Source organism: Pteronotus mesoamericanus, unplaced genomic scaffold (genome assembly GCF_021234165.1).
Source record: "Pteronotus mesoamericanus isolate MK-2021 breed Mesoamerican mustached bat unplaced genomic scaffold, CSHL_Meso_final scaffold_651, whole genome shotgun sequence".
Classification (NCBI taxonomy): domain Eukaryota; kingdom Metazoa; phylum Chordata; class Mammalia; order Chiroptera; family Mormoopidae; genus Pteronotus; species Pteronotus mesoamericanus.
Genome location: NW_026555325.1, coordinates 12,534,494 through 12,555,009, shown reverse-complemented (window position 1 = coordinate 12,555,009; position 20,516 = coordinate 12,534,494). Strand labels below are relative to the sequence as shown.

Genomic DNA, 20,516 nt, shown 5'->3' with positions numbered 1-20,516 from the left:
ATAATAATGTAAAAGAAATCTGGCATGAGTATAACGGACAAATCCATTGTTTATTTTTCAAGAGTTGAGCTTCTTATGAGGAAACCTGCTTCAATCATTTGGCAAAAAGTAAGATACAACCTATTTATTGAATTATATGCAAGATGAGTGCCAAATATCTAAGCTTTTTACTAATATTATCATCTATCCCATTTAATCCTTATAATTATATTATTATTAGCATCCAAATATGAAGGATGTACAAATTGGGGGTCAAAGAGAATCAATAATTTTCCCAAGGTCACATAGCTGGTGGGAGTGTCACAGGGTTACTCAGTCTTAACTGTTCTATGAATAAGTCATACATACTGTTCTAATTATCTTCCTAACCACTAAAATTTTTTACAATAATAATTTGCAAATAAACCTTAAATAATGGAAAATAAATGAAATAGCCAGCATTTTTGATTAGACTTATAATTATCTGTGGCATACGAATGACATGGTCATAAATAGAAAGTAATTCAAAGAGAACAAAGGGCTAGATCTTAATGTGAAAGAAATATAAATTAGAGCTATCTGACACAAGAGCTATCTGACTCTTTCCTTGCTGACTATCTTACATAATGTTGCTGTGATTAAAGAATAACAGAAGATCAAAATAAGATATGATATGTGGATGAGTTAAAAAAGGGAAAATTAGAGAAATAACAAATTTGACTATAATTTGATTAAATTTGAATAAAGGTTGCCTATGGAGTAGCATTATTTATGGGAACTATTGTTATTTCCACTAATTTAGCAATGGCCAGTTTAAAGTATTTTTTAAATAGTTAAGTAAATTGTATTAAGCTAAAAAAAGATTTCAATCATGATTAAAGTATAATTCTGAGAAAAGAAGTCCTAGAAACAGTCACTTGATAAATGTGCGCAAAGGGTTACAAGAACGAACTTGCTACTCCTGAAAGCTGTTATACTAGTTTGGTTTGTTTAAGAAAGCAGTAGAATCTATTTTTTTTGTTTGTTTTTTGCAGATACTTCCTTACAAACAGCAGGCATACATTATCAGCAGTTAGGTGTGTTTCTGCCAGAAGACAGCCAGAGGACAACCACTTACAGTTCTATAAAGCCCAGTGACTGCATAATAATGCTATTCTTGTAACTAGGAGGCAAGGGCAACACAGCTGCTCTTTCTTTTCTTTGGTGATCAGGATTTGCTGTCCAAAAAGTTGCAGAATAATTTGAATGTAATTAGATGAAATTTTCCCCAACAGAAAAGCAAGAATTAATTTTGACTCTAGTTACTGAAAGAAACTCAGAAGCTCTACGCTGGGCTTTTTAAACATTTATGGTCTCCTTTACTTAGTGTTTCTCCATGTTCAACTTAAAAAGCAGACTTGCTGGATGACCTTAGGCTTCTGGGTTGAACTGACATTAAATAAAAAATTCTGAGAAAACCTGTAGTTTCTCTGGTTGTATAAAATGCTTTGAAAAATTCAATTTTATTGCATACTACTTAATTTTTTATGAGTTTACTTTATTTCATTTTATTTCATCTACTTAAGTCTTTATTTTTCATGAAGGTGGAGAAGGCAGATTCCTTATATTTATAACTCTTTCCCTTAAAATACAGTCTATTTCTTTCCAGGCAAATTTTCCCTTTAAAGTGTAAGGTAATTAATTTCAATTTTGAAGACGGCACTGTGGTCCACAATTCTTGGCTGACTGTTCTTACAGGAAAAGTAAGAAAGAGCAGCTGTGAAAGTAACTAAAAAATCCATGGGATTTTTTGATATAGACTTCTCCCAAAATATAAAGCTGCGAGGGATGTAAAGGAATGATTTCCCAAGAGCTTGGAATACTTAAGAATATTTAAAAGTGAAAGAAAAATGCAGGAATTAAAACAAAAAATTCAAAATGGTATGGATAATTTTAAAGTAGAAAATAATTCTAACTTTCCAAACTATTTAGTATTTGTAGTTATATGGTATGTGTCCAAAATAGATATGAAGAGCACTGTTTTCAAACATGAGTACTTAATTTCTGTTATTTAAATTTTTATTTTGTATTTAGGAATGTAATATATCCCTATTATCATGTAAGGGCAAAAGCAGCTTAGCTCAAATTAATTTTTGACATGCAACAATGCTTAGAAAAAAAAAAAAGGAGGGAAAAATAGCTTAGCTATATTTATATAAATTATTATATTAAAAAGCACTTCTAATATTTTCATTAAAACATAATTCTACTTGTTTCTATATACTTAATAATAGAAAATTCATAGCATCAATATTTCATTGCTTGCCTCCAAAAAATTGTTGACATCCTCTGTGGCCATCTGCCAAGGCGGTCATTCCTTTGTATCTGATGAAATTAGTGAAGTATCACGATTCCATGAATTAATAAAAAAAAATATTCTGTGCTCTTGGCTTCTGGTATTTTTTTCCTTGGTCCTGTTAAAAAGGGAATAAGGGTGAATTTACCAATTTTGAACAGGGAGCCAGTTATTTTATATTTCTTTAGCTTATATTTAAGGACATTTTGAGATTTTACGAGGTCTCATTAAGAATCACAGAATTTTAGTTTTACACACAGAGTTGCTAAATTTATGATTGTAGGCAAGAAAGAGCTATGTTAATCAGATGATTCAATTCCCATATTTTACGGTGTAGGAAACTGAAATCCAGAGAGGTTAAACAACTCAACCAATGTTACAACCAGTTAGTGACAGAGTCAGCATGAGAAACTAATTCTTACTGCTTCATGTCAGGGTTCTCTCCTCTAGCAGTCTACCTAGGGAGGGAAATTGGGAAAAGCATTATCATGCCCAAGCTAATTTCTCAGCCCCAGGACTCAAGAGAAAAATCTAGAACAAGAAACAACAAACATGATCATTTATTATTTAGATTACTAATTCAAAGCATGGCAGTTGTTCAGTGGATATCTAAGAGAGATTATTTTATTAAAGTATGATCGTCATTTTAATAAAAATGACCAGTTACCATTACATATCTGAACTGCATCCAGAGTCATAATGATTTATTTTCTCAATCCTTACTAGTGCAACATAGCAAAAGTGTGATATTTTTATTATCTGCAGAGGAACAGACTGAAATTTTTAAAAAGAAAATTGGGTTTTAGATATACCCTTGGTCAAAAACCCTTCAAGGATATCCCATAATATTTAAGATAAAAACCCAAAGGTCTTATCTTGCCTCAGATGACTGGGCTCCTGGTTACCTCCATCTGATCACTCTTTCCTTGCTGACTATCTTACAGCCCTAGTGGCCTGTTCTTTTTCAAATATGCTAAACGCACTTTTGTTTGAGATCGTTTACCTTCATCATTCCTCGGAGTAGGATACTTTTTTCCAGATAGCCACATGTCTGTTCCCAATGACTGAAACACTATTTTCCATTGAAAGTTTCATGCATGTTTCAGAATCTGCTCAAATGTCACCTCCCAAAGAGGTCTTTTCGTACTACTCTAGTTAAACAACTTCTTCACCTTCCAGCATTCACTCCTACTGGCTTCCCTTCTCTACATCCCTATCTGCTTCATTTCCATTCACATCTGTATATTAGTTATAATTTACAGATGTTATACAGCCCAATACAATTCCCATGGGGGACAGATAAGTTTTGGAATTCAGTAATATTTGAGTGAAGAAGGTATATGGGGAATTAATGGTAATGGAAAAAATATAATAAAAATAAACTATTCAAAAAATTAAGGCAATATGGTAAATGTACTGTAATTACGTAATGTGCATCACCTCCCCATTTGAGAGACCTGGGAGAGCACCCTAAAATAAAATGTTAGTATCTGTACAGAAACACATATATGCATTCTAAGTGATATTTTAAAAGAAGAAAGAGCCTCACAGTTTTACAACTACATGAGTATAAGATTAGGTTTTACCCTATATGAGTGGCAAAAGCTTTCAGTTTCAGAGCTTTTTGATTTTGAAATTACAGATAAGGGATTGTGGGGTATACTACATATTAATTTATTTCTTTATTGCCTGTCTCACCATATAATGTATGCTCACAAGACCAGAGATTTTTTTTTTTTTTTGCTGCTGTATGCCTAGTGCCTAACAGATAATAGCTATTAAATAAATACTAGTAGAATGGATAAGCAAAGGCTTCTGTAAGACTGTTGTTTTTGTTTTGTTTACATTGTAAGTAAATCCTGTGCTATAATAATGCAATTCTTCTCAACTGAAGGAATAGTGAAAATGTCATTTTAATTGCTTCTTGTTTTTCAAGATTTTATTTATTTAATTTTAGAGAGAGGGGAAGGGAGGGATAAAGAGAGGGAGAGAAGCATGGATGTGCAAGAGAAACATTGATAGGTTGCTTCTCTCATGCTCCCAACTAGGGACCTGGCCCACAACCCAGGGATGTACCCTGACAGGGAATGGAACCTGTAGCCTTTCAGTTCACAGGCAGATGCTCAATCCTCTGTGTAACACCAGATAGAGCTATTTTAATACTTTATGATACAGAGCTATCTTAAAACTATTTTTTAAGGTTCATTGAAAAAAAAATATCACAGACAGCATTTAGATAAAACTAAACAACACGTGGGCTGTGTGACAGACTGGGAAGAAGTCTCAGGTAGAATTCTGGTGATCTTGATTTGCTTCTTTGCATTACCATTTTTATTTCAACCACTTATCATTTATCCACCCATCTAGCTCTTTCTCTTTGATTTAGATATCTCACCATTCTTGGCTTAATTTATTATCTGTAAATTGAGATGATATAACTCAATGATCTTTGGTAGTTCTATGATTTTGCTAATGGTTAAGTAATTGAGGCAGTAACCATTTTATCCCAGAAGTTGGCTGGCCATTCTGAAAGACATATATTCTTGTTCATCTAATCTAGAATAAAAAAAGATTAGTTTTTAACCAAATTTAAGTATATCTGTTTAGCTCTAATGGAGTGACACATTTGCCAAATATGTATTTTAATACTTAACTTTTGTGTAACTTTCTGCATAAGAGTATGCCTAATATTTCTTGAGCATTTACTATGTTCCAGGCAGTATTCTAATAAGTCTAAGCTCTTTACATGTATTAAACTTACAGCAACTCTACGAGACAGGTATTAATATTACCCTTGGGGTAGGCTGGATCCCTCCTCCCTTTCCTCACCACACATCCAAGGAAGGTGTATTTATACCTCTCTGCTCTATGACTGTGGTCTTACTTGATAAAATGAAGTAACAAGCACATTATCACACAAATAAAGCCTTGAAATATATTTAGCAGTTGGGTTTCTGCCTTGTTATTCTGCCTTTTACTCCGAGTAAAGTGCTTCAGGGAGTTGTAGGTCCCAGGAAGATGAGAGACAAATGACAGAGATGTAGACCCATCTTAGATCAGACTTACTCCTGCTTTCCCACAGACTGCTTATCAAGAACTAAATTCTGCCCTAGCTGGTGTGGCTCAGTGGACTGAGCGCCGGCCTGTGAAGCAAAGGGTCACTGGTTCGATTCCCAGAGTAGGGCACATGCCTGGGTTTCAGGACAGGTCCCTCGCAGGCAGCATGTGAGATGCAACCACACACTGATGTTACTATCTCTCTCTTTCTCTCTCCCTCTCCTTTCTAAAAAATAAATAAAAATAAAAAAAAATCTTTAAAAAAGAAAAGAACTAAATTCTTATTGTGATATGCCTCTGAGATCTGTAGTTTGTATTACAGCAAAAGCTCACTGATAAAGCTTTTTACAGACAAAAGGGTCAGAGATTGAGTGACTTGCCTAAACTTTCACAATTAGGTGAGAGGTCAAGGATCTAAAGTTGTGCAGCACTGGCTCAAGGGTCTACACTCTTAGCCCAAAGGCTCCATTGCCACTATATTATAATGGCCATGTTATATGATAATAAGCCATCTACTAACCTGGCAGTGGGTGATCTGGTACACACTTACTAAAATTCATAAATGTAAATGCAGTTTATCTAATTGTCAATGGACAAAATATCTTCCAGCTTCAAGTGAAATGTTTCATCTTGAGACACTAATACATATAAATATATTGTTTTCTGGAGTCAGATTATCTTCCCAATTCACTGTAAGACTACCCAGTGGTTCTCCATGCTGACATCTCTACTACATGATCTATGTCTGACTCTGGCTGACCAATTGAGACATGTGTGATCCAAGCTTGATCAACCAAGTTTCTTTTAATATTGTGAAATTTGGATACATGACAGGGAACCTGCTGTTAATGGCTTTACTCTGGAGAAACTTGGAATCCCAGAGCAGCCCTTGTTCCTTTCCGTCTCAACGGTCAATTCCATGAGATACTCCAGTATATTTCTAGATGAAAGCCCTTTATGAATAAGCTTGCCAAAATCTGTTTTTCTTGTTGCAACCAAAAGAAATTTAACCAAAAAAGGCTTTAAAAGTGTTCTTTTGGTTATAATTTCGAAGTGCAGAGGAAGGATTTCTTAGAGACCGAATAAATCTGCTTTCATTTTATTTATCCTATCAAAGTACTTTTACAAGTTCCAGTTATGGACTGTGTGTCCTCTGATACTACTTAAATATTCTTCCAAATTAAGAAAAAAACCCAAACAAACAGGGGCCATGGATCCTAAAGAGTCTATGGATAGAAATATGTTTTAGTAGAGGTGAATAAGTCAATTTCCTTTGTAAGTCTACATATTTTATGTATTTAAAAAAATTCTGACTTCTGGCCAAGATGGAGGTGTAGGTAAATACACTCTGCCTCCTAGCACAACGAAAAGAAGGACAACAACAAATTTAAAAACAAAAACCCAGAACTGCCAGAAAATCAAACTGTATGGAAGTCTAATAACCAAAGAGTTAGAGAAGAAACATTCATCCAGACTGGTAGGAGGGGCAGAGATGAGCAGCCAGGGTGGAGATGACGTGTGGCAAGGTGGCGGCTGGAGGACGGGGTGGACAAGGTAGCAGCTGGCAGTCTCACATTTGCATGTGAATAAATCGTGAGAAACCGCTGGGGAGTGAGACAAACTGTACAATCCAGGGTTCCAGTGAGGGGAAAGAAAGCCTCAAAACCTCTGGCTGTTAAAACCTGTGGGACATGTGACAGTGAGAGAAACTCCCAGCCTCACAGTAGAGTTCATTGGAGAGACCCACAGGGACCCAGAATGTATACAAACCATCCCACCCAGAATCAGCACCAGGACGGCCCAATTTGCTTGTGGGTAGCAGGGGAAGTGACTGAAAGCTGGTGAAGAGCCAAGCAGGTGGCATTGTTCATTCTCTGACCCCTCCCTCACATACAGCATCACAACACAGTGACCTGGGTTACCCTGCTCTGGAGAGTATCTAAAGCTCCACCTGTTACAAGGTAACAGGTGCACTGAGACAAAGAAATATGGCCCAAATGAAAGAACAGCTCAAAACTCTAAAAAGTGAACCAAGCAATGGATAGCTAACATGTTAGATGCAGAGTTCAAAACACTGGTAATCAGGATGCTCAAAGAAATGGTTGAGTATGGTTGCAAAACAGAGGAAAAAATGAAGGCTATAAAAAGTGAAAGAAAGAAAAATACGCAGGGAACCAACAGAGAAGGGAAGGAAACCAGGACTCAAATCAATGTCTTGGAGCAGAAGGAAGAGGTAAGCATTCAACCAGAACAGAATGAAGAAACAAGAATTCAAAAAAATGAGGAGAGACTTAGGAACCTCTGGAACAACTTTAAATGTTCCAACATCTGACTCATAGGGGTGCCAGAAGGAGAAGAGGAAGATCAAGAAATTGGAAACTTATCTGAAAAAATAATGAAGGAGAACTTCTCCTATCTGGCAAAGGAAATAGACTTCCAGGAAGTCTGAGAAGCTCAGAGAGTTCCAAAGAAGTTGGATGCAAGGAAGCACACACCAAGGCACATCATAATTACATCACCAAAGTTTAAAGATAAGGAGAAAATCTTAAAAGCAGCAAGAGGAAAGGAGACGATTTCCTACAAAGGAGTTTCCATAATACTATTAGCTGATTTCTCAAAAGAAACCTCGCAGGCAAGAAAGGGCTGGAAAGAAGTATTCAAAGTCATAAAAGGCAAAGACCTACATCCAAGATGACTCTATAGAGCAAACCTATCATTTAGAATGGAAGGGCAGATAAAGTGCTTCCTAGACAAGGTAAAGTTAGAGGAGCTCATCATTACCGAGCCCTGATTATATGAAATGTTAAAGGGACTTATCTAAGAGAAAGAAGATCAAAACTATGAACAGTAAAATGATAACAAACTCACAACTATCAACAATTAAACCTAAAACAAAACAAAACAAAACAAACTAAGCAAATAAGTAGAACAGGAACAGAATCACAGAAATGGAGATCACATGGAGGGTTATCAGTGGGGAGGGATAAGGGAAGCGGGGAGAATGGGGGGAAAAGGTACAGGGAATAAAAAGTATAAATGGTAGGTACAAAATAGACAGGGAGAGGTTAAGCATAGTACAGGAAATGGAGAAGCCAAAGAACTTGTATGTACAACCCACGGACGTGAACTAAGCTGGGAGGGGGGGGGCGATGCTGATGGGAGGGGAGGGTGCAGGGTGGAGGGGAATAAAGGGGAGAAAATAAATGGGACAACTGTCATAGCATAATCAATAAAATATTCTTAAAAAATTTATAAAAAGAAAAGTGTTACTATAGGATATTTAGAACAATGTCTGACACATAGTAAACATTTTATGTTTTTGCTATTATTGCTTTTCACATCTATAAAAAAGGAATAATTCTGCATGTAAAAAAATAAAAACATTCTATGTAGAATGAGCTTCCTATACTCCTTTTGATAATGTAAAATAAGTGTATGTACAGGATTAACTGATTCACTTTGGACTATTTAGGAGGCCCACAATATTCCAGACAGTGTTTTCAGTACTGAGGATAGAGCCGGGACAAAACAGGCAAAGTCTGCCCTCAGAGTAGTGATAAGAGAGAATATATGGAATATAATTTGAAACTTTCTTAATACCATTACTAAGGAACTTGCTACCTCTATATACACTGAGGAGGTAAGAGCAACTTAACAGTGTGAGAGTAGAAAGGCAAAAATCCTGGAAAAGTTTAACCTATATCTAAGGTATATCAGAATATATTGGGAGTCCTGCCAGAAATTATATGTAAGAGTAAGTAATAAAGTGCAACTATCACCACATTTTACTTTACTAGTGATTTTGTATCTATTATTACATATAACCTTTTGATACTTACAGATAAGCAGGAGAGAAAATGGACCCTTTAGAGGTGGTAGGAAGAGCTATAGCCTGATTTCTAAATTTTCAGTTTTATTTCCATCATATCACACTACATTTACAAAAGACAACTAGTTTCAAAGCAGGCAATGTTAAAGTTCTTTTAATTTACTGTCTCTGAGCTACTTATTAAATGGGACAAAGAAGCAATACTACTGGGGTCACAAAGAAGCTGCTGGTAACAAATTGAACATCTTTTGTCAGCAGGCAGAAGCTCCAATCAGTAAGATCTTTGGGAGGTCTGACAGAATTGGCTGTGGAGGAGTTTAAGAATGTATTACTAAAGCAGATTCTCCTAATCAATGTAGTTGGCAAACTTCAGCCAGAAGAACAAATTCGGTCTGCCATCTGTTTTTGTATGTCCCCTAACCCCAGACAAGAGCAGTATTTATATTTCTAAATGGCTTAAAAAGCATAAAAAATTTGACACCTGAAAATTATATGAAATTCAAGTTTCAGTGTCCATAAATAAAGCTGAAACACAGCCATGCTCATTTGTCCATGTATTGTCTATAGCTACTTTCATACATAAACACCAGAGACCTGCCAGACTACCTGGGTTTTTACAGAAAAGTTTGTTGATCTTTGATCTAGCACAGCGATTTTCAAATGGTGTGCCACAGAATTTTTAAAATATGCAGTACCTCACTATTTAGTGGTGGGTACTGACCTCTTTTCCCTTAGATTGTCAAATAAAATAATGACAACAGTCAACACAGCAACAGACAACCAGTGTAAATGAATCAAAATTATACCTATTTGTCAGATTCACAAAAAATATATTTTTTGATTTGATGCAGAATTTTAGTAATTAGTTTATGTGTGCCATGAGATAAAAAAAGTTGAAAGTCACTGATCTGGAAGGTCATAGTTTTCCAAAGAGTTCACAATGTTAAAGGCAGTAATGACATCTGTTTAAACATGTAATTAAATTTAATAACTATATAGTTACTTAAATTTTCTTCCTCTTAAAATCGAATGATTTGAGAGCACCCGAAGTATATGAGTGATTGGCTATCTTAGGGGCCTGAGAAGCATGCTTAGGTACCTCAGCCATTTGGTCTGCTGATCACTAAAATTACCTTTTGTGTTTAAATTACCTCATGGTGTGTGTGATTCTTACAGAGGTTTAAATTTCTTAACTTCTAGTCATAAATTTTGAAATTTAGTGCTACATAAATTATTGGTTAAAGACAGCAAGCACAAAGAAACTTTTGGTGACATATAATTAATGAGGATAAAAAATCCTATGAAGCCTATAAATTTGCATTCAGATGACCATCATCAAATTTATTATGTTGCATTTATCTAATCAAGAGGAGCCCCTAGAAGTCTCATAAATACTACTTTAAAACTTAAAGAGAATATGACTATCATATCTGAAATTTTCTCTTATTTAGAGCAAAATTATCTCTTATTTAGAAATTAAATCCATGTGATTTCAAAAGCATAAAATATAAAGAACTCCAAAAAATGAGATCATAAAAGTAGTTTTGAGCCTACTTTTGATTCTGTAACTTAGTTACTTTTCAATACATTTAAATACTCATTAGGACTCAAAGTCAAATATTATTTAAAATATTGTTAAAATTTTATATTTACTGTTGTCAAATTAGCATCCCTCACCAACACATACATACACTCTAAGTTAATTAAACAACAGGTTATTTATTAAAAGTAAAAACAGTTTAAATGTCTTTAGTATGCATAATATCGATTTATATTTAAAATAAATTTTATAATTCATTTTTTTCCTTTTGTAACAACCATTCTTTCAAGGAGGTTTAAAAGTGTGTGTGTGTGTGTGTGTGTGTGTGTGTGTGTGTTTTTCTATTTATTCTCTGTAATACAGCTGCCCTGTTTGTGTGTGTGTGTGTGTGTGTGTGTGTGTGTGTGTTTTTCTATTTATTCTCTGTAATACAGCTGCCCTGAATCAAGGTACTCTGCTGTTTGGAAGCCAAAGTCTACCCTTGATCAGAAAAAAAAAAAAATTAACATTGTCTTTTACTAGTTCTTCTATTTTTAATCTTTTTCATTTATCTCTTAGGAATATGTCTAAACCTTATACTGGAACTTCACTGTTTATTCCCATTATCTTTCATCTTCTCCTGCATCATTTTAATTGTTTTGACTTTTCTCTGATTTCTGAGAAAATTTCTATTTTTTTTCCTCTGCATCACTAAACTGATTTCCTGGAGATCAAATCTGTTTTTACTGAAAAGATTGTGAATGTTAATTTATTTTTGTAATTTTAATTTTCTCCAGTCATTTTTAACCTCAATAATCTTGTCTACACTTATCCTAGTGTTTTTAAATTTTACCAGTTCTCCCCTTACGGACATCTGCTTTTGATTCAAATAGCCATGTCCTCTTGTGATCACAAGCAGTTTTCTAAATATTTACTTTTGCAAAATTATTTCTCTGAATGTCCATTATAGAGGTCTAATTATCTTTAATTTGCAATCTTTTTTCATAAACTTTGTACTGTGACTCAGTTTTTTAACAATAGTTTTTGTAACTCAGAAACAATGACATTCCTTTGAACACTCTGTTTACTTATTTTAAAAATGTTGAAAAATGCTATAACAAAAAAGAGTGGTACCATTTACTCATTCTGCTCATTTATTATTTCTTCAGCAAACGGATGAGTACAAACTCTTTGCCACTGCAGAAAAAGCCGAGAGATACATGACAGTTCTTACTTTCAAGGAGTTTGCAGGCCAGTGGCTGGAAAAAGGTAAGATTCAGATTGTTAAAATAAAGTTTGATAACTTCTTCAATAGATGTAAATTAAGCTGCACACAGATGTAAAGTAGCTACTATGTTATAAACTAGAACAAAACTGAACTCAGTTCCTGATGGTAAGAACAGAAAAAGGAGAATGAGAGGTATTTATAGTAGAGTCCACTGGATACTGACCAATTTGATGAGGGAAGTTAGATGAATATTTAAAATTTAAGTGATATAAGGAGAAGTTAGGCAGGGCCTAGAGATGTACATAATTGATTTATTTTTAATGTGATTTTCATTTATTAAAGTAATTCATGATCACAGTAAAATTCAAAGAGCATAGAAGAATAAAAAAGGGAGAAATAAAAGCTCTATCTCTTCTCTCCATAGATAAACATCATTAATAATTTCTTGCATGTCTCATTCCATAAATTTTATACACGTGTTTTAGAAACTCTTGGGGAGAAATGTGTTTAGTAATTTGGAGTTTTTCAGATTTAGAAAGTTAATCTGATGCATTTACTGCAGTTTATCTAATACAAGCAGCAGCTTATAATCAAATACACTAATTTTTCTGTAATGAATAGTTACATTTTGATTTAAACATAGGTCATAAATAATTTTATATTCATAAATAGCTTTTTTTCCTTCAGAGGATATCTTTTTTTCCTTTTATTACAATATATTTGTCATATAATATTGGTAAATTTAAGGTATACAACATGATGATTTGATACATTTTTATACAGCAAATTTATTATTGTAGTAAGGTTAGTTAACATATTTGTCACCTCACCTAATCGCAATTTGTGTTGTGAAAACATACAGCATGTTGACTGTAGGAAGCATACTGAATATTATATTTGAAGAACTTACTCATTTTGTAACTGGAAGTTGTACCCTTTGACCAAAATCTCCCCATTTCCCTCATTTCCCAGCCTCTGGAAACCATCATTCTAATTCTGTTTCTATGAGTTGGATTTTTTTTTTTTAAAGATTCCACATGTATGTGAGATCATGCAGTATTTGTCTTCCTCAGTATGACATTTCACTAAGCTTAACTACCTCAAGATCCATCTGTGTTGTCGCAAACGGCAGGATTACCTTTTTTTATGGCTGAATAATATTAATATATATGTATGTGTTTGCATATATGATTTCTATGTGATATGTATATAACATTTTCACATATATGTATATCAAATTTTCTTTATCCATTGATCTATTGATGGACACTTAGATTGTTTCCATTATCATGGCTGTAGTGAATAATTCTGCAATGAGCACAGGAGTGCAGTTATCTATTTGAAATAGTTTTTTCATTTCCTTCTGACACATACACGGAAGTGGGATATATATGCAGATGTGGGACTCTATGGTAAGTCTATTTTTAATTTTTTGAGGAACCTACATATTGTTTTCATTAGTGGCTGTACCAATTTATACTCCCACTGAGAGGGTACAAGTGTTCCCTTTTCTCTACATCCTCACCAGCACTTAGCGCTCTCTCTTTTTTTGGACAATAACCAGTCTTCCAGGTAGGAGTTGCTATCTTGTAGTTTTGATTTGTATTTTCCTGATGATTAGTGTTGATTAGCTGGGCACCTTTTCCTGTACTGGTTGGCCATCTGTGTATGCCTTCTTTGGAAAAATGTCTATTCAGGTCCTCTGCCCATTTTTTTAATTCAGCCTGTTTTTCTTTTGGTTTTTTTTTAGCTATTTAGTTGACTCAGTTCTTTATATATTTTGGATGTCAACCCCTTATCTGATGTGGTCATAAATAGCTTTTAAATTCATGACAAAATTAAATGGGCCCTTAATATTTCCATATCAATTTGGGTTGCCGCCAAAATGTATTGAAAGAAAAAGAAACTTTTGGATTTGAGTGCCATTTGCCTTTCAGAACTGCAATTACAGACCTGTACTAATTCAGCCCATGGAAACACAATTATTGCCATATACTTATAATGATAAATTATATCCTTTTATTCATTCTTATGCTTCATTATGAATGAAATACAATCTTGTTCTCCTCATGTTCAGTGACTAAAATCTTTAGAGAACACTACATATTTACTAAATAAACATAGTAATTTAGTACTCATTAGTAAAAAGTTTCATGACTGAGTTTTTTCTAGATTTGTGTATATTTCTTGGAAGTAGCGTTACAAAGAATTCAGGTAGTAGGTCGAGTGAAGATGCTGTGTCAGATAGCACATGGTGTATTCATTTAATGCCTCCGACATCAAGCCTTACACTGCTTGCAGGTGTTTCCCTGAGTCTCCTTTTGCTTTTGATTATGGGTTATTAATGATTTGTGTCTTTTATATAGTTGATTAATCCTTTGATATTTCTCTTTTGTTACTTGCAACTTTTTTTCTTTTTTCTGTTTTCCTAACAGCTGTGTTCACTAGATGTTCAATGGCTGACAGTCCAATCTAACTCTTCTGATATTTCATAAGCATTTGCCTCATGATTTCATAAAGTTCTTATACACTAAAGCTAGTCAGCATTTTAAGTAAACATGCTCAGAAACACACAGTTCACATAAACGATTTTATATATATAGTATTAAGTTGAAAATAAGCTCCGTGTTTACTTTTAAAGTTTCAAAATCTAAGCTAAATATTAAAAACATTAAATAAGCACTCTGAAACTGCATGCTGTCTTTAAAATGTTCACTACCTGCCTGTCACCTCTATTTTATAATTGAGATCTATCTTTTTTTGCCATCTGCTATATAGTATAAATAACAGGTGTGGTTTACTTAGGATCATTTGATGTGCATTTATTGCCTAGAATGATCATATAAAAACCATGTTCAGCTAAAACTTGGGAAAATATATCTAAGCTTTGTGTGTAATATAAATAGAAAAAAGTATGTATGTTATCTCCCTTTAAAAAATCATTCAAATGAGAATTTTTTTTATGTATAATGTCCTGTTACAAAGGCATCTTTTCATAATACTGCAGAGATCTATTTCTTTAGATCAAATGAGGCCTACTAACATCATGCAGCTGAATATAGCTGGAGAAAAACCCATAACCATACTGACTGGTCTCATTTTCAAATTCATGAGAAACTCAAGTGGGCTCTTCATGCTCCCAGGAAATCACAGTACATTTCCCTAGTCCATTCATTCTCCTATTTTTTTTTAGATAATGTTTTCACACTTCCTCTGTCTTATGTCCTTTCCCTCACATTCCACATCTAGTCTCTCAGGCATTCAGTTGATTTAATTTCAAATTACATGACTACCTCCACTGCGTATCCTTTGGTCTAAGGCACCGTTATATCCCAGCTTTTACCCTAACTCCCTATCAACCTGTTTGTAGTAACATCAATCAGAGTAAGCTTTTAAAAATCTGTCAGATAATTGCCACTCCTGTGCTAAGACAAACAAACAAACTCCAATGGGCATCATTATCATTCTGACCCCATCTCCTACCACCTATCCCTTTTGCTCTCTGCTCAAGCCACACTGGTTTCTAACTCTTTTGTTTAAAATATCTGATCTGTTACATCGGTTAGTCTTTCTACTGAGGAACACTCTCTCCTCAGCTAGCCACCTGACTAACTCCCTTCTTTCCTTCAAGTCTGCTTGAATTTGCTCTTTTTTGATGAGACCTACCCTGCTGATCCTACTTAATATTGCAACACCTCTTCCTAATCCAATGACAATGCCTATTTGGCTTACCCTGTTTTATGTGTTTTTCTTTACAGAAGTTTTATCTTCTGACATACTACATTAAGTATTTATTATGATTAATTTTTTTCTGTCTCCCACCACTAGAATATAAGCTCCATAAGGGCTGGGGTATTTGTCATTGATCCTAATACCTAAAAGAGTACCTGGTACAAAGTAGGCCCTCAATAAATACATATTGAAAAATAAATGAACAAAAATTTATTCATTTACTTTATAAAGTTAATAGATACTTATTCTAATATTTTGAAAGCTTACAATATTTCATAGTAAAATTTCCATCTCTCTCCTGTTCTCCATCTGTCCAGTTTCTATTCTTTCCCATAATTTTTTTATTTTCTTGTATTTACTTGTAGTGATTGTTTTTACATAAGCATATATAAATGAACATGTTTTTTCTATCTTTGAACCATGAAGACAGTATCCTATACATACTATCCTGCATTTGTAAGCTGTAATTTTAAAGCGAAATAGACCTTGAATACTTTTCTTTATTAGAAATAACAAGGTTTCTTGTTGTTTTTAACAGCAGCATAGTATTTCATTTTGGATATCCCATAGTTTAATTTGTCCCAAATACATGAACATTCAGGTTTCTCCATTTACTATGAAATATTGTAAAGAATAACTCTATATATCATCTCATCCATAAAGCAATAGATGGGTAAATAAATTCTAAAAGTAATTAAGTCAATGGAAAAGTTTTTTTTTCTAACTTTGACAGATAATGTCAATCACAGTCTCACCAAGACTATTATATCCAATTTTGGGATATTTGGAAATTCTGATAGTGACAAACAGTATTTCATTGTGCCTTAAATCTGTTTTTCTTCGGTTAGAACTGAGGTTGGAATTTTCATATTCTTAAGAGCCACTTGTATCCCTTTCCCTGTAAACAGTCTGTTCATGTCCTTTGTCATTTTCCCAAGTATTTTAACTTACTACTTTGTATTTTTTAGTTATATTTTAGGAAATTTAACTATTCCTCTTTGATAAGAATAGCAGAGGTGTGTTTTTTTTTCAACGTTTACAGTTTGGCTTTTTTGCTTGTGTTTTTAAATAATGTGGTCAAGTTTATTAATCATTTTCTTTTATGGTTTGAAGATTTTATTTTTTTCTTTTTATTACTATTAATGTTTTTATCCTTACATGAGAACATTTTTTTTTCATTGCTTTTGAAGAGGAGGAGAGAAATAAAGAGAGAGAAACATCAATGTGAAAGAGAAACGTCAATTGGTTGCCTTCTCATACATGCCCCAAATAGGGATCAAACCTATAACCTGGATATGTGTCCCAACTGGAATCGAACCTGTGACCATTCAGTCCATGGGATAACACTCCGACCAACAGAGCCACATCAGTCAGGGCTTTTTTGTTAAAAAAATTAAATCTATCGAGGTGATTTTGGTTAATTTAATTATAAAGGTTTCATGTACAATTCTATGTCATATCATTTGTATATTGCACTGTGCGCCACCACGATCAAATATTTTTGTCATATATTTGATCCCTTTTACCCTTTACTACCCCTCCCTACCCTCTTCCATCTAGTAACTACCATATTGCTGTCTCTGAGTTTTTGTTTTTCTTTTTCATTTGTTGCTTTCAGTTTTATATCCCACATATGAGCGAGATCATATGGTTCTTGAGGTTTTGTCTTATTTCACTTAGCATAATATTTTCAAGATCTATCTATGCTGTAAAGGCAATATTTTCTTTTCTTATGGCTGAGTAGTGTTCCACTGTAGATATGTACCACATCTTATTTATTCAATGACTCTGTTGTTTCCCATGTCTTGGCCTCCGTGAAGAATGCAGCAATGAATATAGGGGTGCATATATCTTTGCAAATAGGTGCTTTCCGTTTCTGGGGGGTAGAAACCTAGAGGAGAGGTTGCTGGGTCATCTGGTAACTCTAGTCTTAATTTTTTGAGGAATCTTCACGCTGTTTTCCATAGTGGCTTTACCAGTTTACATTCTCATGAACAGTGAATGAGGGTTCTTTTTTTCTCCACAACCTCTCCAACACTTGCTATTACTTGTCTTGCTAATACTAGCCATTCTAACAAGTGTGAGGTGGTATCTCATAGTAGTTTTGATTTTCATTTCTCTAACAGCTAGTGAAGTTGAGGATCTTTTCATATATCTGTTGGCTATTTGTATGTCTTGTTGGGAGAAGTGTCTGTTTAGGTACTCTACCCATTTTTAAAATGGAGTTTGTTTGGTGTTGAGTTGTATGAATTTGTATATATTTTGGATATTAGTCCCTTGTCAGAACTCTTGTTTGTAAATATCTTCTCCCATTCTCTTGGCTGCCATTCTGTTTTGTTGTAGGTTTCTTTTGTTGTGCAGAAGCTTTTTAGGTTGATATAGTCCCATTCATTTATTTTTGCCTTACTTGTCTTGCGTTTGGGGTCAAATTCATAAAATCCTCGCTAAGACTATGATCCATAGATTTAGTACCTATGTTTTCTTCTTCATATTGAGTTGGCCAAAAAGTTCATTTGTTTTTTTCCATAAGATGGTTCTAGTAGCACTTAGCTGTCTTTAACATCATTTGAAACAATTTTGTTAGATTGTATTGTGACAGCTGTCACATCAGTGTGCACTTAAAAAAACTTATCAAAACAGGTGAATTTTTGTGTCGCCATTTTAATATTGAAGATGGGAGAAAATATGCAACATTTTCAGCATATTTTGCTTTATTATTTCAAGAAAGGTAAAAACAGAACTGAAATGTAAAAAAATATATATACATTTGTGCAGTGTATGGAGAAGGTGCTGTGACTGATCAAAAGTGTCAAAAGTGGTTTGCAAAGTTTCATGCTGGAGATTCTTGCTGGACAATGCTCCATGATCGGGTAGACTAGTTGAAGTTGATAGTGATCAAATTGAGATACTAATTGAGAACAATCAATGTTATACCATGCAGAAGATAGCTGACATACTCAAAATATCTAAATACATAAATTGGTGAAAATGAAAAATGTGTCTTTTATTTTACAGAAAAAAGTAAATGGACTTTTTGGGTAACCCAGTAATTTATTGTTTCAGGTCTTATAGTTAGGTCTTTGACCTATTTTAAGTTAATATTTTAGACTTGGGGACAAACTGTAGTTTAGTTTAATTCTTTTGCATGTGGCCTTCCAAATGTCCCAGCACTTTTTATTAAAAAGGCTTTCTTTTCTCAATGGCATACTTTTGGCTCTTTTGTTGAAAATTATGTACCTATAACTAGATTTTGTTTTAAAGGCTTTTTTTCTATTCTAAATGCATAAGAAAAAAAGTCTTGTGTTTTCTGAATACTTCTATGGGTTCATATTTTACATTCAAACTCCTGGCCCATTTAAAATATATCTTGGTGAATAACATAAGGTATAAATTCAACTTTTCTTTGCAGATGGCTAAGCCATTGTCCCAACAACATGCATCAAATAGTACACCTTTTCCCACTAATATGAGATGCTATACTTATCGTTTTTGATATTCCTATTTACTAAGTCTATGACTGGAGTTTAAAATCTTGTTTATTCTGTCATTACATACCCCAAGACAGTCTTTTTTTAATGAGGGTTCTGTGAGAGAATTAAACTCAACAAAAATGATATGTGACCGTTTTCTTAAATATCTCAAGGGTGGCGATTTACTTATTCTCTCAGGGATAGTACATAGCCAGTACCGCTTTAGATGCATAGGAAGTTAATCCATTACATACATAGAAAATTCAACTCTAAAAAATTTTATATGTGACTATTTTTGTAAATTATCCAGAGGATGGTACATAGGCAGTACCATTCTAGAGATGCAGGAAGTCAATTCATTACATTCATAGAGAATAAAACTCTACAAAAATAAGATGTAAGTATTTTCTTAATTATCCCACAGGTAGTACTTTCCTGATTCTCACAAGGATGGTACAAAGCTAGAACCATTCTAGATGTACAGAAAGTTAATTCAGTACATAAAACATTACATTAAATGAAATGGCCATCCAAAGATACCATGTCCTAATCCCTGGAACCTGTAAATGTTACCTTGTAAGGAAAATGAATCTTTCCAGCTATGATTAAGTTAAGGGTTTTTAAATGGGGAGATAATCCTGGACTACTCAGGTGATCCCCAAATGCAATTAAGAGGGTCCTTATAAAAAAAAAAGCAGACACACCAAGAAGGGAAGGAGGCAATGTGGCTATGGAGCCATGGAGATTAAAATGCTATGGCCATATGCCAAGGAATGCTGGTAGCCATCAGAAGCTGGAAGAGAGGAAAGCACTCTTCCTGAGCCCCCAGAGCCTGTAGAGGGAGACTGACCTTGTCAATACATCGATTTTGGCCCAGTGATGCTGATTTCATATTGTGGCATCTGCAACTATGAGACAATAAATATCTGTTGCACTGAGTCACCAAGTCTGTGCTAATTGGCAGCCATAGGGAATTAAAGCACAAAAAAATGCAACTTGGCTTACAGCACATACCCAAACAATGTGCCTACACACAATGTGGCACTAGGGCTTAATTCATAGTTATTTTGGTATATATGAATATTACCTACATGGATACATTAATCTTGTGCCACGTCCTAGTGAATTCTCTTACTATTCTTAGTACTCAGCTGATTTTATTTTTGGTGGTGATTTCAGGTAGACAATAGTATGTTACACATGCAGGGGTTTTAACTGTGCCTTTTTGATGTTTTAAGAAACTCCTAGTATTTTTCTCTTGTCTGGTTCCCTTCACCACATTTTTAAATGATAGCCATGACAGTAGGCATTTTTGCAACATTCCTGACTCCTGAGCAAATGCTTTCAGGTTTTCTTCACTCTTCCCT

The 20,516-nt window shown here is 34.1% G+C and overlaps 1 long non-coding RNA gene across 1 annotated transcript in view; it reads right to left on the bottom strand.

Annotated features, from left to right (window-relative positions):
• Window positions 1–2,287: 2,287 nt before the first annotated feature.
• Window positions 2,288–20,516, bottom strand: part of LOC129061836 (uncharacterized) — a 214,948-nt gene continuing 196,719 nt past the window's right edge. Inside the window, exon 3 of the long non-coding RNA XR_008528215.1 lies at window positions 2,288–2,432. This is a non-coding gene — a long non-coding RNA (uncharacterized LOC129061836). The remainder of the gene's footprint in view (window positions 2,433–20,516) is intronic.